Genomic DNA, 15,815 nt, shown 5'->3' with positions numbered 1-15,815 from the left:
GTTTTCTTCTTATCACTCTGTGAAATACTTCCTTATCCGATTCTCTCCCTGAGGCCTTTGTCTCTTGGAGTTGCAGGTGAAATTAGAGGGTATAATTTCCTACAATCAGCAGAATCTGGTCCACAACACCCCACCCCCTCCCCGCCCCTTCTGCCCTTCCGCCATCCAACCACCCCCTTCTCACAATCCCCACCATGGCCAGGGGCAGAGGAACACCAGCAGACTCGGTGAGAAACCTCACTTCGTTCTGGGGTCACTTTCATCTTCTGATTGTGGGGAAAGCACAAACCGACAGAAAGGGAAAGAGGCACTAATGAGCGGATCTTGGTTTGTTGTGTGTGTGTGTGTGTGTGTGTGTGTGTGTTTGTGCGCGTGCGCGCAAGTGTATGTTTTGAAGTGGAGTGAATGAAGGTTAGACTCAAACACATGGAGAAAAGTGGAGGGAAATTAAAGACACGAAGAAGAAGTGATGAGGGAGAAACAAAACATTTAATGCGCAGACATATCTTCACACATGCATGTGAACATCACACATTGAAACAATATGCCACATTTAAGAAGATTATGCCGCTGAGTTTCCTGGAATTTTCTCTTCTGTAGACCCTAAACAACCACCTCCCATCCTCCAGCCACACAAACTACTGCCTCTCTCTGTCTTTCTACTCCAGTCTGGGGGTCTAGCCTCAAGGAAGCCCCAGTCCTCCACAACTTATATAAGCATGGCCCCATCCTCTCTTGTGTCCCCAAAGCTGTCCGCTGAACACATGATCCTATCACTCAAATGCTGTTTCCGCTACTCTGACACTGCTCAGCCTGCAGGAGAGGCAGTTTGAAGTCAATTAGCTTCATGTAGCATCTCAGCCATTTGACACTGTCTTAGATGCTTTCTTTAACTGTGAACAATACAATTCCACAGGAATGTTTTCCCCTTTAGCTGATTGTGTTCCCTGTCTCTAGTTTCATTGAACAAAAGCTTTTTGGTATCCCCTTGTACTGTATGTTGCTACACTCCACCATGCGATGATCACTCTGAGAATGGACAGTAAACTGTAATTATCTGGGGAACAGCTTGCGTACAAAGGTGTTTTTCACCTCAGAACTTAGTGTATCCTTTCCCCAGACTAATGAAATCTATCCATCTTTCAGTCTCTCGTTGATCGTACCCACTTCCAGCATGCTGCTCCTCCTCTACCATCGCTCATGATGCTTTTTCTCTTTTGCTCTTCTATGTCTGTTTGTTGCTCGTACCCATTAATCTCCATTAACACAGGAAGAGTATTAATAGTTTCAGGGAGAGAAAGGAAAATGGGGAGCTGTTGGGACTTTTGGGGCAAATTACACTGGTCATTAAATGAATGATTTACAATTTGAGCTCTTCCTTACTTTGCATGCATTTGGGACTGTCCTCATTCCTGCTTCATTCGTATTTTTATCATGTATGTTACTCGAATTTGTTACTGCCACTACATATACAACCATTCAGTGTATTGAGGCAAATGTTTTGCACCAGTGATTTATGTATTTATTCAGTAGATTTCTGTTAAATCAGTTCTAATTTACCAAAACTATGACAAATGATGAGTATAAGAAAAGAACAGGCAACAAAGCTAATAAAACAACAGTAGACCTGCATAACTGCATTTATAAAGAGGCAAGCTAATCTAATGTTCTGAAGTGCTGGGTATATGGATGTAATGTTAACGCTGCTTGCTGTGTTGCCACTGGAAGAAATGAGTAAGCTTGCAAGATTATTGTTGATTGTCAACCATCTAAATCATCCTCTACATGCCTGCAAAAATGAATATCTAACAATTTTGCTTCTCTTTGCTAGCTAATCAAGACAGCAATGTTACGGTGTTGTTAATTAATAATCAGGTATCTAGGTTTTAAATGATTTGTTGCCCAGCACACATGGTATCCATCAGTCATCTCCGCAGTTCAAATTTCTTGCTGTATGGCAGCAAAACCCACAAAACTTTCCCTTTATAGAAGTCCAACAAGGACATCCAGGAGAACGTCAAGCTGCAAGGTAATGTTGTATACGTTGGCACATCTTCCATCGTGGTACTGTTTTTCAACCATTACTAAATGTCTAGAAAGGATGGTCAGACAATTGTTATCCAGTGTTGAAATGTTTTCAGAGCAGTTGTGGTAATAACAATTGACAGTAATGACCAAGCAACCATTCCTAGGGCAAAAAGGTGGAGCCAGTGATCGAATGCATGAGGTTTGTCTTCAAAAGAGAATCAATCCTCCACAAACTCTCATGTATACTGTATTTGTAGGATGCACCCAGAGAGTGTATGGATGGATCTCATTAACCAAGCTAGCTAGCATTAGCTGATGTCCTCGCACTTTACCCTTGTGTCGTTGAAAGCCAAAATGCTAAAATTAAGGCTATTAGGCACACCTGCCCAGCTGCTCAGCTGCAAATATCTCATCAGCCAATCACATGGCATCAACTCAGTGCAATAAAGCACACAGAAATTGTCAAGATGACCTGCTGAAGTTCAAACCAGGCAGAATCAGAATGGGTAAGAAAGGTGATTAAAGTGAATTTGAACATGGCACACGTTCCACCCAGCCATCTATAGGGTTTACATGGGATGATCCAAAGAAGAGAAAATAGGCAGTGAGCGGCAGTTCTCCAGGCAAGCATGTTGTGCATCTATGAATGCATAACACGTCCAAACTTGAAGCAGACTGGCTACAGCAGCAGCAAGAAGACCACACTGGGTGTGACTCCTGTCAGCTAAGACCAGGAAACTGAGGCCAAAAACTGGAGACCAACTGTACAAAAGCAGATTGGAAAAATGTTACCTGGTCTATTGAGTCTTGATTTTGCTCTAACATTATGATTGTAGGTGTACTTTAGGCCTCTTATAACAAAATGAGCATCATTTAAATGCCACAGCCTACTTGAGTATTGCTGCTGACTATGTCCATCCCTTTATGACCACAGTGTACCCGTCTTCTGATGACTGTTTCCAGCAGGATAATGTGCCATCATTTCAAACTGGTTTCTTCAACATGACAATGAGTTCACTGCACTCAAATGGCCTCCACAGTCACAAAAAATGCAACAATTTTTTTTAAGGATTGTTTCCAGCACCTTGTCAAATCTCTGAGGTGAAGAATTAAGGAGGTTCTGAAGGCAAAAGAGGGTCCAACCTAGTACTAGCAAGGAGTGCCTAACAAAGTGACCACTGAGGGTCGTCTATGATAATGACATCTGTAAACATAGTGACTATAAACAAGATTGGTGCAAATTAGGGTGCAGCAAAATTAAAAGTGATATGATAAAAATTAGTAAAACTTGTAATTGTGTGCAGTTTTTTCTTTTTTTTAACATGCTGGACTTGTCCATTCTTTCCAGGGCCGATGTTCAATGGCACTTGTTTAGTAACTACTGTAGTTGAATGACTGATTTTTTTTTGGCTCTCACTTGATTAATTAGTATTCTCTTTGACAACATTTTTTTCAGTTTGGAAAAAGGAACACTTGGATGCAACAAAATTGGCTATGGCTCAAAACCTTTGAAGTAAAATTGCCTGGGTGAAGTCGACTATTGTAAACTGGATTAAGAGTCAAGGGGGTAATAAGTAATCAGTTTTTCATTCTTCAACAACTTCTGGTCTCTTGCTCTTCTCAGACATCCACTCTCCTTCTCCCTGCTTGCGTCATGTCTGTCCTCAGCTCTAACAGGAGACTATCACTCTCTGAAGCGCAGCATTTTTTTTTTCCTCATTACTCTGTGAACTGAAGTGCATGACCAGAAATAGATTAATTTAGATAAATTTTGTGAGCTCTGCTTCAATTTTCATTCATATAAGGATCTGCACTATGACAGCAACTACGGCGTGATGATAAACTAAGAGGTGAGTTTGAAATGTTCATTAGCTCCTAAGTAGTAGAATTGCTGTCTGAAAGATTACTACAACCCACAGACGTAGAAAAATAACATGCACACAGATGATGACGCAAAGAAACACTTGGACGGGATAGGGGGAAAAAAAGAGGAAAAAAAAAGAAGGCAGACTGCTAGTGGAGTGTGACAAATGATTCCTTAAGCCATGACGCACTAGATGAGCTGCAGTCCGAAAACAATCAGAGAAAAAGGCCTCTCCCTCTTTCCACTCACAATCCAGTAAAAGCAGCGTAGTTCTAAATGTGGATTTAGTCAGTGGTACTTATAGGAAGAAAAGAAATTAGGTAACGTATGAGAGCAGAAATTTAATGAGCATTGTCACTGCCTCAGCCAGTGTAGGAACCACAACACTGTATGTTTGTGGTTTTAATTCATTGCCAGTTTTAATGGAGACTGAACGTCCTGTCTTTAGGTCTGTAAAGTCCACTGTGCAGTCTTCAGAGTAATGCATTTTATAGGTCTTCTCTCCTTTAATTTGTGCCTTAAAATTCATCTCAGTTTAAAACCCTTATTGGCAAAAGCTTACGCTGTCTACTTTAAAGGCAGCTACAGTGGGCTGTAGAAACCCCATATTACCAAGATGTAAATTTTTACTACTCAATTTTTAAAGGAAGAGCTGCAATACGTGCTGTCCTCAAATAACAGCATCTGTTCCACAGCTAGAAGTGACAATGTTTTAACATATTCGTCTTAACTTTGCAAGGCTTATTGTGCCAAGTTAGACTAAAAAAACTCAGTGAGGAGAATTCTGTGAAGAAAATGAAAGCCATTACTCATTATCATGTGAACAGAAATGTCAGTTGATTTTTCAGAGTAGATATTAGCGTTATTAATCTCAATCAAGTCGCAAGATGGCTTGTGGAGTTTTTCAGTTTCGTGTTAGCTTTTTTAGGATGAGCCCTAAAACAACACACAGTAAGAGTGTTTCCCTTTCCAATGTCTTGGTGGTAGATATAAATGTAATGCTTTGCTCCTCTAAGAAGCCAAATAAATAAATAGAAAAATGTTCCAGACAACGTAGCTCCTGGGATCACTTGGGCATCCAAACCCTTCCTGTAAGGTGGCAATTCATGGAGAGGCTTACCTTCACCTGTGGCTACAAGCTGTGGGTAATAACCAAAAGAATAATATTGCAGATGCAAGCAGCAGAAACCAGCTTCCTCGCAAGGGTGTTGGGGCTCACCTTCAGAGCAGGGTGACCAATCTGGTCATATAGGAGGGGCTCAGAGTAGAGCAGCTCCTGATGTGTATCAAAAGGAATCAGTCCAGGTGGTTTGGGCATCTGAGTAAGATGCCTCCTAGGTGAGGTACGTCAGGCAAACCCAATTAGGAAGAGGCCACATGGAGGACCCAGGACATGCTGGAAAGTTGTGACTCTCACTTGGCTTGGGAACACCTCAATGTCCCTTGAAGGGGGTGACCAGCCACTGGCCATCCCTTCCAAGGCAGCAGTCCTGGGGGAAATACTGAGATTGATTGTTTTCAAGTAGTGGGAAGTTGAAGGTTGCAGTTCACATACCTGAAGATGAAGTCAGGTAAGGTTCTTATAGAACAAGATCTGTGTAGGCTGGATGGATGAAAAAACAAAACAGTGGAAGTGAACACAACAGAAGGCTGACCCGTAACTACGTTTTAATAGCACCCTTTTTAAAGCTTAACTAATTAGTAATTAGTAGTTTTAACCTGTTGCCCTTGACTGCAGCACAATATTTATGTCAATAGTTTTGACTAAACCTGTTGTTCATGTGTCTAAAAGCACATCTGCACAGCACTTCTTCTACATTCTTCATTTTATAACCCCACAGGTAAAGTAAAGGCTTGATTTTTATTTGCAATTTAAAATCATAAACTCAGCTCATACTTCAAGTCTAGGCTGTTCTTCTATGATAACTTCACTAGTAGGTTTCTTCCTACTTACATTTGTCCACCATGCTTCTGCCTACATGACATCAACGCTGCAAGTGGTGTACCAAAATTTCAAACATTACAGACTGTTCCCACTTTATAAAGTTATCATGTAAATTTTCTAAATACTGCCAGTCTTAAATTTCTTCAGTGTACAAATTCCTCAGCTGTGCGACATGGAGATGATGTTCAGAATAAAAGACTAATGAACGTGGTGGATCCCAGTGTCAGTGACAGAGAGAGACAGTCAGGAGATTTTATCCTCATCTGATAAGCTGACATAAATATCCACTTGGTTTGTGTGTGTGTGTGTGTGTGTGTGTGTGTGTGTGTGTGTGTGTGTGTGTGTGTGTGTGTGTGTGTGTGTGTGTCAGTGCATGAAAGAACATCTGCACTTTGAATACACTCATCACCCACTTGTGCCAGTGTGAGAGATTGTAGTATGTTTGGGGAATACTGCTGTGTACCTAATAATGAGAGTAAAAGGTATCATGTTAATATTTTAAACACAGGCAGTGTCAGGGCTGTTGAGAGACAGGCTTAATGTGGTGACAGATGAGGGGTTAGGGGTAAACAAGGATTTGGCTGTCCTCCATGGGAATTGAGAGGACAGAGTTGGTGGATTAAACCTCAGTTTTGGCTGAGAAGCATCTAGCCTGTGGCGGCATGGATGCAAATCCATGAGTTGATTACTGAAGGCATGCGCACCAGACACAATGTGCCAGTTCACTACGCAATCTCAGCTATGAAATGTCACGTTTCACTTTGGAAATACGTGTATAATGTGCGATTAATCCAACGGGATTGGAGGGGAAATTCAGTTGTTGCCACAAAAGCATGTTTTCCATCAGCAGACTAAAGCACAGGTGTTAATTAGTCTGCATTTGAAACCGTTTGGAACACAACAGTGGGTCACTGACTTGCTCTGTTGCCTCACAGCAAGCTGTTTCCTCAGAAGTGAGAATGTGACTGTGATGGTGTTAATCTGTTTTAGCCTTGTGATGGACAGGCATCCAGCCCAGGGCATGCTAGGATAAGCTTTTGCCCTCTGTGAGGTAAAGGTAGGGCATGCTATTGAATCATTTTTACAACACAGCACCATAACAAACACATTACACAAAATATACTCCATTAAGTTAAAATCAATAGGTGTTTTTTTTTTTTTTGGGCTTCTCTGCACACCAAGGATTGAATCATCCATCTTTAAGTCGGACTAGAATTACACAAGTGGAAGTGGCACAAGCCCTCTATGAATTTACACATGTACAGATGAGTTGACCTAGCCTGTACCTCACTACTTCTAAAGCTTAACTTACCCAGTCTATGCAGTGCACATCTCTAGACACAGTACACAGAGGAGAGCACATGAATTCAGGGTGCTGAGAGTACAAACTAAATAAACTTGGCGTTTATGATCAAAAACATTTATAAGGCTTATTGTGCCAACACTGCTGGCTTAAGACTCACATAAAACCTCAAACCAGACATGACAACTATATGCCCTACCTCAAATTTTGCTGCTGGACAGTTAATAGAAAATACTTGGAGAAAACAGTAGTTTGCTTTCCTGATTTGCTCTGGCACTTTCAAACTTTCTCTTGCATGCCAATTAATTGTGCTTCACAGGTGGGGCAGTGCTCGTTCACCAGCTTTCTCACAGAGCAAACAAAATTTTTTTTTTTTTACCGCTGTATCTATGAGTGTGTGACAGTGCATGTGTGCTTGTCTGCGTATCGCAGCAGGTGATTAATTGTCATATGCCAGAGGATTTTCATGACAACTGTCACGCTGTTTATGTGTCTCGCTGTTGGATTTTCAGTTTTCCAAAGCACACTGGCAAAATTGACAGACCTGGATGATGATAATGAAGACATGGATTATATCTACAACAGCCGCTATCAAATAAGTAATGTTGCTAAAGCCCATGCTGCAGCCCATGGAGTCTGAAACACAGATCACGCAAACACACATGTATCAGCCTTTCTTTAACAAATATAAGATCCCATGGCATTGCCTCTGGCTGGGGTATATGCGGGGCATGATTTGTTCTAAGTTGATAATAACAAAGATCTGCATGGTCTGCTCACAATAGCGCAAGCAAGCCCCCAGCAAGAGACTTGACTGCAATATCCATTAATCCACTGCAGTTTCCCACTGATTCAAAGGCTGTCTTGCAGCGGAGCTCGACAACATCAAAGGGTGCTCCCTTATGAAGGGTAGCAGTGAAATGTGAAACTCAGCTATCTACCAAGCTGCAGAAGATTCTTTGGAATCCACCAAGAGACGCAATTACAGCTGGTTTTGATTTAAGTGACCTCTGCATTGATGGGCATGCTAAGGGTGAATATGTTATTTGCTTTTGCTTATGGCCCTCTAATGATGTCAGCAGTAATGTAAGCATTAATTTAAGGGTGCAGCTGCTTCTCATAAGGTTGGCATTTAGGTCAACTATATTGTACTCCAACATAGTTTAATGTCAGTGACAATGAAGAAAAAAATGTATTTGAAGGTCCATCCTTTAATTTCTAAGTATATGTATATTGTTGGGATGTGAACTAGTGAGATTAATAATAGATAACGATATAGATTTTTAGTGTATCTATTTGGTCTCAAATTTTGGAATTTGGTTAATCTTTTAGATTTTTTTTCTCTAAAATTAATATCTACAATCTGTTCTTGGGTGTATGGCATCTCTTTTACAGCAGTATTCATCATTGTTAATTAGCAACTTTGTCATCTAGAATTTGTGACTTTTCACACGTCTTCAGAATTTTTTCCCCTAAAAAGCACTTTGCAAAAATTAAAACCCACCTGATATAGTTTTTTAGGCCAATATTGATATCTGATAATTTAAAAATCTGATATATCAGCTGATATATTTCCCTAACCTCTGTTAGGGTTAATTACTTACTCATTTATGCTCTAATTGACTCTGCTTGGATCATCTGTTGTTTCTGTGGTGTTCCAAACTTTAGTGTTACCAACAGGGAAGTTGCAGCGTGCCCTCTGTTGAACTACGCAGCATAGATCGGCAAATAGCTAATATTGGCCGATAATACTGCCCCACCAATTAATCGGTCAAAATCTAGCAAAAATGGAGTGCACTGCTCTCCTGATGGTCTCTCTTTCTGCGCAGCAGCTGTACCTACATGGAGCCTGAGAAAAAGTTAAGAGACATTATGTTGCTCTTAACTTTAGCCTTCAGTGATTGCTTTACATTTAAATACAGTCACATTTGAAGCACTTTATCTTTAGCTTTAACAGAATCATAGTTATAAATTTTTAAGGTTTTCAAGGCAATTACTGACTGTGCATTTATATTTTGCTTTGGTCAGTATTTTCTTGTGAAATGTTAACCACCTCAGCCTGTCTCATCACCACAGTGATAATCATGCTTTGGCTGGTGTATGTGTAATTTTAAGTTTGGTGGCGTTGCTTGCGAAAATGCTGCATTGTCTGCACACAGTCAAGCATCTTTGACTTTTTTTTTTAACATACACCAGTTTATAATTTGTTCTAATGACTCAACACAGTGGGATTTATGCACATTTAAGCCATAAATGTTCTCCACCTGTGAGTCATGCAGTCTCTTTCCACATCAATGCTCTCCCCGATGATCCTTACTCATACACCTTTAGAGAAATCTATCTGCAACAGTGTTTACTTTAAATATCTTACAATAAATTATGTGGAATATATGCTTCTCTCCCACACAGGCTATGCCAAATTTTGACTATATATATAATTTAAACTGTGTTATCATTGAAGATGACTCTTGATAAAACAACACATATCGCTAACTTATTGAGACCTGGTGTAAAGATAAGTGCTGGTTTATGTGTGGGGAAAGTCAGAAAAATGCAATAAATTTGCTCAGTGGCAAGCATATAAGTCCAGCTGTACTCAGGGCAGCCTCCAAGTGTAAAGGCGTGCAATGAGTGTGAGCATTGCTGCTCTAAGATATCTGCAGGTATGTAAAAGTTAAAAAGTAAATAACACATGCTTCCACCTTCCATCGCTTTTCTTTAACTCCACCCAGGGAATATCAAAAGTAGCACAAGAAATAGTTACATCAAATGGAAGGCTTTAAGTGGATTTGTTTGATGGCTGCTGCGACCACCGGATAAGCGTGACAGATGAGACACCCAGGCTGGAAATAAACTGTACCGTGGCTCTAAACAGAAAGCCATGGTGCAGTCTTATAGATAAGCTATACACCTTGGACAGAGATCAGGGGTGGAAAAAGAAACTCAGTGCAAAATTACACTAAAGCAGGCTGTGGAGTGGTTGAGATAATGCATTAAAATAGGTTAGCTGAAATAGCTCTGAGTTAAAGGACAATCCAGCTTAGTTGGTGTTCAGGCTTTTCCAAAGCATTTTCCTTGGTGTTATTTTTGCTTCTCAGAAGTTAAAATACATACCTTCTTTTGCATATGGCATAGTGTTTCATCATGTTAGTGTCACAACTGAATCAGGCACCCCAAACCTCACAGACCAATTGTGATTTTTTTTCCCTGTTATTCTGTAACAGCAGCTAAGAAAAACTCAGAAAGCAGAAAAAGCTAAAAATATGGTTTGCAGGATTTAGGCAAGGAGCGGTGCTCGTGCAGTAATGCACGTGTAATGTTTTCCACTGAAGTTTAGTGTATTAGCATGCTAATATTTCCTATTTAGGGCCAGATTTATTAACATCTACACAAGTGCAAAAAAATCCTTTTTTAGCATTAAAAAAAATACTTTGGGGATTTACTAATGATGCACAGAGCAAATGTACTTGTAGGAGTTCCCCTTAAGAATGCTAAATTTGGGGAGTTTTTAAATAAAATATAAAAATTGATTTGGGGTGAAAAGGGGGTGAAATATAGTAAAATCAGTGAACAAGAGTGCAAAGTTTGATGGATCTAGCTTGAACAGTATGCATCTATAGTGTGAATTTGAACATCCTAGGTGATGTCGTGGTCGAGTTACGGCCAACATTAAAGATTTTGTGGAACACACACCGCCACCATTGCCAAGGCTATGACAATAATTCAACTTTTTCTTCGAAATAGCCAAGCTAAAAATGGGTTTTGTCCCACAGTGTCCTCACCTTGAATGTTTAGAGCAAAGCCTCAGATATTTCTGGTTCTCAATACTGGCATTTTGATGTAACAAAGTAGAACTTACAGTAACAAGTACCAGAGGGAGAATAGTTCCCCAGTACAAGATGCATATTGGCTCCATTTGGAGCAAAGTTATTTTTTACAGTGAGCAGAGTGATCTACATTGTTTCAGGGTTTTAGTCACTTTTCTGCACAGAGATCAATCTATAATGAAAACTACAGAGGGCACACAATCCTTAGTGTGTCTTTCAGAGTTCTGCAACACCAAATATCATCTTTATAATTTTGTAATGTCGCTACTAACAGCTCTATCACATACCATATTGTCAAAATACAGATATTAATTTGAATTAGATTTGAAGCATCTTTGAATAATGTTTGAATATCCTGAGTCAACATCCTTCCTTTGACTTTAAGTAATAACTGCAGCCTCACATGGCAAACAGAAAAAGAAAACAAGCAAAATTTGGGCATTTAAATGTGGCGACACAACAGTAACTTCATTAACTTACAAATTGGTCAGGCTTTGAGGGTAAACACTGCATTCTGTCCTACAGGCTATCAGTTACACGCAGATTTCAGGTTTATGCAGCACTCCATCTGATATGATTCATCAGCCCCACACAGTTTCTAATGGAAGAGTTCACCCTTATATCAGAACATGCCAATTCTCCTTGAGCTGCCTCTCATTGATCTGAATTGCTGTGCTGTTTCATGTGTAAAACCTGCACTTACACTGTTATTTTATTAAGTAGATTACTTTCTCCCTCATCAAGTCACATTTTTAAACTTTAATAAGATTCCTCCTGTGGACTCTTGAATATTGCAAAATAAGGCAATCCCTTAAAATTTCTTAAGGTATTTCTCTCTTAAACAAAGCGGTGGAATGATAGTGTCATGGCGTGTGTGTGGCAGGCAGGATTGGACCCCAGGATGCAGACTCACAAAACAGGACTTAGAGGATTTATTGGGAAAACATAACAGGAACCAGAACACAGCTAGGCAGGGGCTGGACAGATGCCAAAACTAAACTAAAGTAACTACAGAGAAGGAACATACACAACAAGGGAACACTGAAGACGACGCGACCAGAAACAGACGCACACTGAGGGCTTAAATACACAGCAGCTAATCAGGGCAAGAGGAAACAGCAGGGAGCAACAGGTGAAGCAAATGAAACTAATAACAGGGGTTAGCAAAACTAGACACAAAGCACAGGGAACACAAGACTGTCAAAATAATACAGGAAGTGACTAACCAAGGTGCACGCAGACTACATACGGGGAACTGGCACACAGACACGGGGCAGAGACGCAGACTAGTCACAACACTAGGAATAACTCAACATGAAAACACAGGAGGTCAGGGACAAGACATCAGGACAAAACAGACAAGACCATGGAGCAGGGGAGACAGAGACAAAGGGAACAAGATCATCCAAACACACCGGGAATTAAACACTCAGGGAAAATAAACTAAAAAACACAAAACGCTGGGCAGACGGCCCAGGACCATGACAGATAGTGCCATCTCTGGAGTCCCTGACATGCGAATGCATTTATTGTAGCATTCTTACTGCCACATTTCTTTAATATTATTTGCATCCTTAGAAATATAGCTATAAAGAAAACTGCTTTTCAGTTGATTTCCTGATGTAACTTCAATACAAGGAGGTGGGGTTTGTGTTCCTCACACTGTGTCTGTAAGCAGCTGATATTTTGCTCCATGTGTGTTTGCACAGAATGTTCAAGTTGTAGGTCACCCGAATTTTGGCAGCCTTCAGAGCCCAACACAAATCACTGAAGTTACCAGGATGACAGAACGAAATAGACGTGGAGGGTAGAAATATGTTTCAAGTTTATGATCAAATGGCACAAGTAAAAGTAAAGCATTATGTGGCAGATCTAAACTGATCAAAACAGAAACATGCCTCTTCCATTAGGTACCTATGAGACTTAAATAAATGAGGAAGTAACCCGTTCTGTGTTTGGCAGCTTCGTGGTTCACTGCTTCACTAAGCAGCAGGATTTGGCATGTCTACATTGAGGACTTAATAAAACACACAGTAATCAGCACTGAAGGTGAAGGGTGAATTCAGCTCAGAAAAGGGGAAAGGAAATTTTGACTGGTACTGTATGTATACATACACATGGTATACTTTTAATTTTTTGCACCGTGTGAGGCAGTATAGCTGTGATTTTGTTATGATTGCATTTGTATTGATAAACTGAACAGTCCACTGAAACTGTGTTCGGAGCAGGTGGGGTGGTCCTGGTTAGTTTAGAGTCTTCTAGAGACGTCACGATCCTCATTCATTAGAACATCTGCGATGGGAGGTGCCCATCTGACATGCCAGCTTTCACGTACCTCTTCTCTCCTCGGCCATCTAAACTGGATGTCTGCATCACACTCTGACAGTTAAATGAATAATGCTGGTTTCACTGCACTGTGTGTAAATATGCGCCAGCGTCACATATATACAGTAATTGTAGTTTTGGTGAGTCACTCAAAGTGAGTTATTCTTAGAATCCGCAGTAAGTGTTGCATAGTGAAATGCCAAAAAGACTGATGGGACACTTGAGAGATCTCCAGAAACTCAAAATCAATATTTATTTCAAATAGGCAGCCAATCTCAAAACCCACTTATGCGACCTCATTTTTGCTGCCATTTCTGCATTCCTCCTTAGAATTGATTCTCTGTGAATGTGCTTCATACACGCAAGAATACATCATAAAACAAAAAATAAATAACTGCTTAAAACCTCAGGTTTGTGCATGCTGAACACAAACATGTAAACACACCATGATTGCATTTCTGAGCTGTTTGTGTTTACTAAGAACGCTCTTTTAGGGATGATGAGAATCAGTTGTAGCAAGATTGGTTCATAAATCAGGAGTCCTTATTTAAACCCAAACATTTCATTTCCAGTCCTGATCCATGAAATGAAAGGTCACCCTAATCTGTTCTATTTCTGTTTTATAGAAATTGGGGAGGATATTGTGAAGCAAGGAAAAAAAGAGATTGAGCAATGAACATAATGATGATCCCCAGCTTGTATTAATGACACTTAAACATCACTGTTGCATGTGAGAGTTCAGTTAAACTTAACAAAGTACATACAGTACTGACTGTAAACAAAACAAACTAAAGCATTAGAGAATTTTTCATGTGACATACAGTGGGGCAAATAATTATTTCATCTCCTGCTGAATTTGTAGGTTTTTATGGCAGTTTTATTTAAATGGAGAGAGAGAGAATATCAACAAAAAATCTAGAAAAAAAAAAAAACACATCACATAACGTTATAAATTGATTTGCACGTCATTGGGTGAAATAAGCATTTGATCCCCTGCAACCCAGACTCGAGGTGACTGTTTGTTGTGAGTTGGCGATAAATAAAATTGAATTGAACTGAATTCTGGTTCCCACAGATTGGCTGTGTGCCCATGTGGTACACAGATTACTATCAATCAGACAATCAATATACTCCTGATCTCAACTCATTATGTGTATGAAGCACACCTGTCCACAGAATCAGTTTCTTCTATTCTAACCTCTCCACCGCTGTGGGTAAGACCAAAGAGCTGTGAAAAGACATCAGGGACTGTAGACCTGCACAAGGCAGGAATGAGCTACAAGATCATCAGCAACTGACAACTGCTGGTGCAATAATTCAGAAATGGAAGAAATATGAAATGACCATTAAAAACCCTCAGTCTGGAGCTCCATGCAAGATCTTGCTTCATGGAGTGAAGGTGGTCATGAGAAAGCTTTTGTATCAGCCCAAACACAGGAGGAGCTTGTTAATGATCTGAAGGCAGTTGAGACCACAGTCACAAAGAACAACGTTGGTAACACACTACCCCGTAATGGACTAAAATCTTGCAGCACCTGTAAGGTCCCCCTGCTCAAGAAGGCACATGTACAAGGCTGTTTCAAGTTTGCCAGTGAACATCTAAATGATTTGGAGAAGGCTTGGGAGAAAGTGCTGTGGTCAGATGAAACCAAAATCGAGCCTTAGCCAGAACACTGAAGATGGGTCATGGATGAGTATGACAGCGACCCAAAACATACCACCAAGGCAACAAAGGAGTGACTAAAGAAGAAGCACATTAAGGTCATGGAGTGGCCTGGCCAGTTTCCAGACCTCAGTCTTGTAGAAAATCTGTGGAGGGAGCAAGGGTTTCTCCACTAAGGACTAAGTCACGTTTGCTAGGTAAACAAATAGTTATTTCACTCAATGACATGCAAATCAATTTATAACTTTTATGTGATTTTTTTTTTCTGGATGTTTGTTTGATATTCTCTCTCTCTCCATTAGAATGAAATGACCATAAAAAAATAGAGACTTTTCATTTCTTTGCAAGTGAGCAAACTTACAAATTCAGCAGGAGATCAAAGCATTATTTCTGCTTTGTAGTTAACTGGTTTAACAATCATTAGTGATAGACTGAATCCTGGAGGTCATAATGCTCAATGACAGGAATTTTGTTTTGGGGAATTAAGTATGCAACATCTCCCTGCATTCAGTCCTGACATTCAGATGGGCTGAGGACTAAAATCAGGGACAGAGGACCTCCTTTTGCTTGTTTTTCCTTTAACAAGAACTCTGCATCAAAAGTGTAACATTTTCTATTTTTCTGTACACTTGATTTGTATAGCACTGTTTAATGTATAGAAGCTTGTTTCCTCCACTGAAAAAAAAAACAACTTTTTTTTTTGCCATCCACAAATCAAAATTTTGGGTTATTATCACAAAACTTTGAGTTAGGTGTCTCATAATTTCAACTTACTGACCCAAACGTATTAGCAAACAACTCAAAATTGAGAAAATGTACACGCACACACATACACACACACACGCACACACATTTTTTTG

The sequence above is a fragment of the Archocentrus centrarchus genome, chromosome 14, assembly GCF_007364275.1.
Source record: "Archocentrus centrarchus isolate MPI-CPG fArcCen1 chromosome 14, fArcCen1, whole genome shotgun sequence".
Taxonomy (NCBI): Eukaryota; Metazoa; Chordata; class Actinopteri; order Cichliformes; family Cichlidae; genus Archocentrus; species Archocentrus centrarchus.
The sequence above is the reverse complement of the archived record's forward strand: the minus strand, read 5'-3'. Positions refer to the sequence as shown.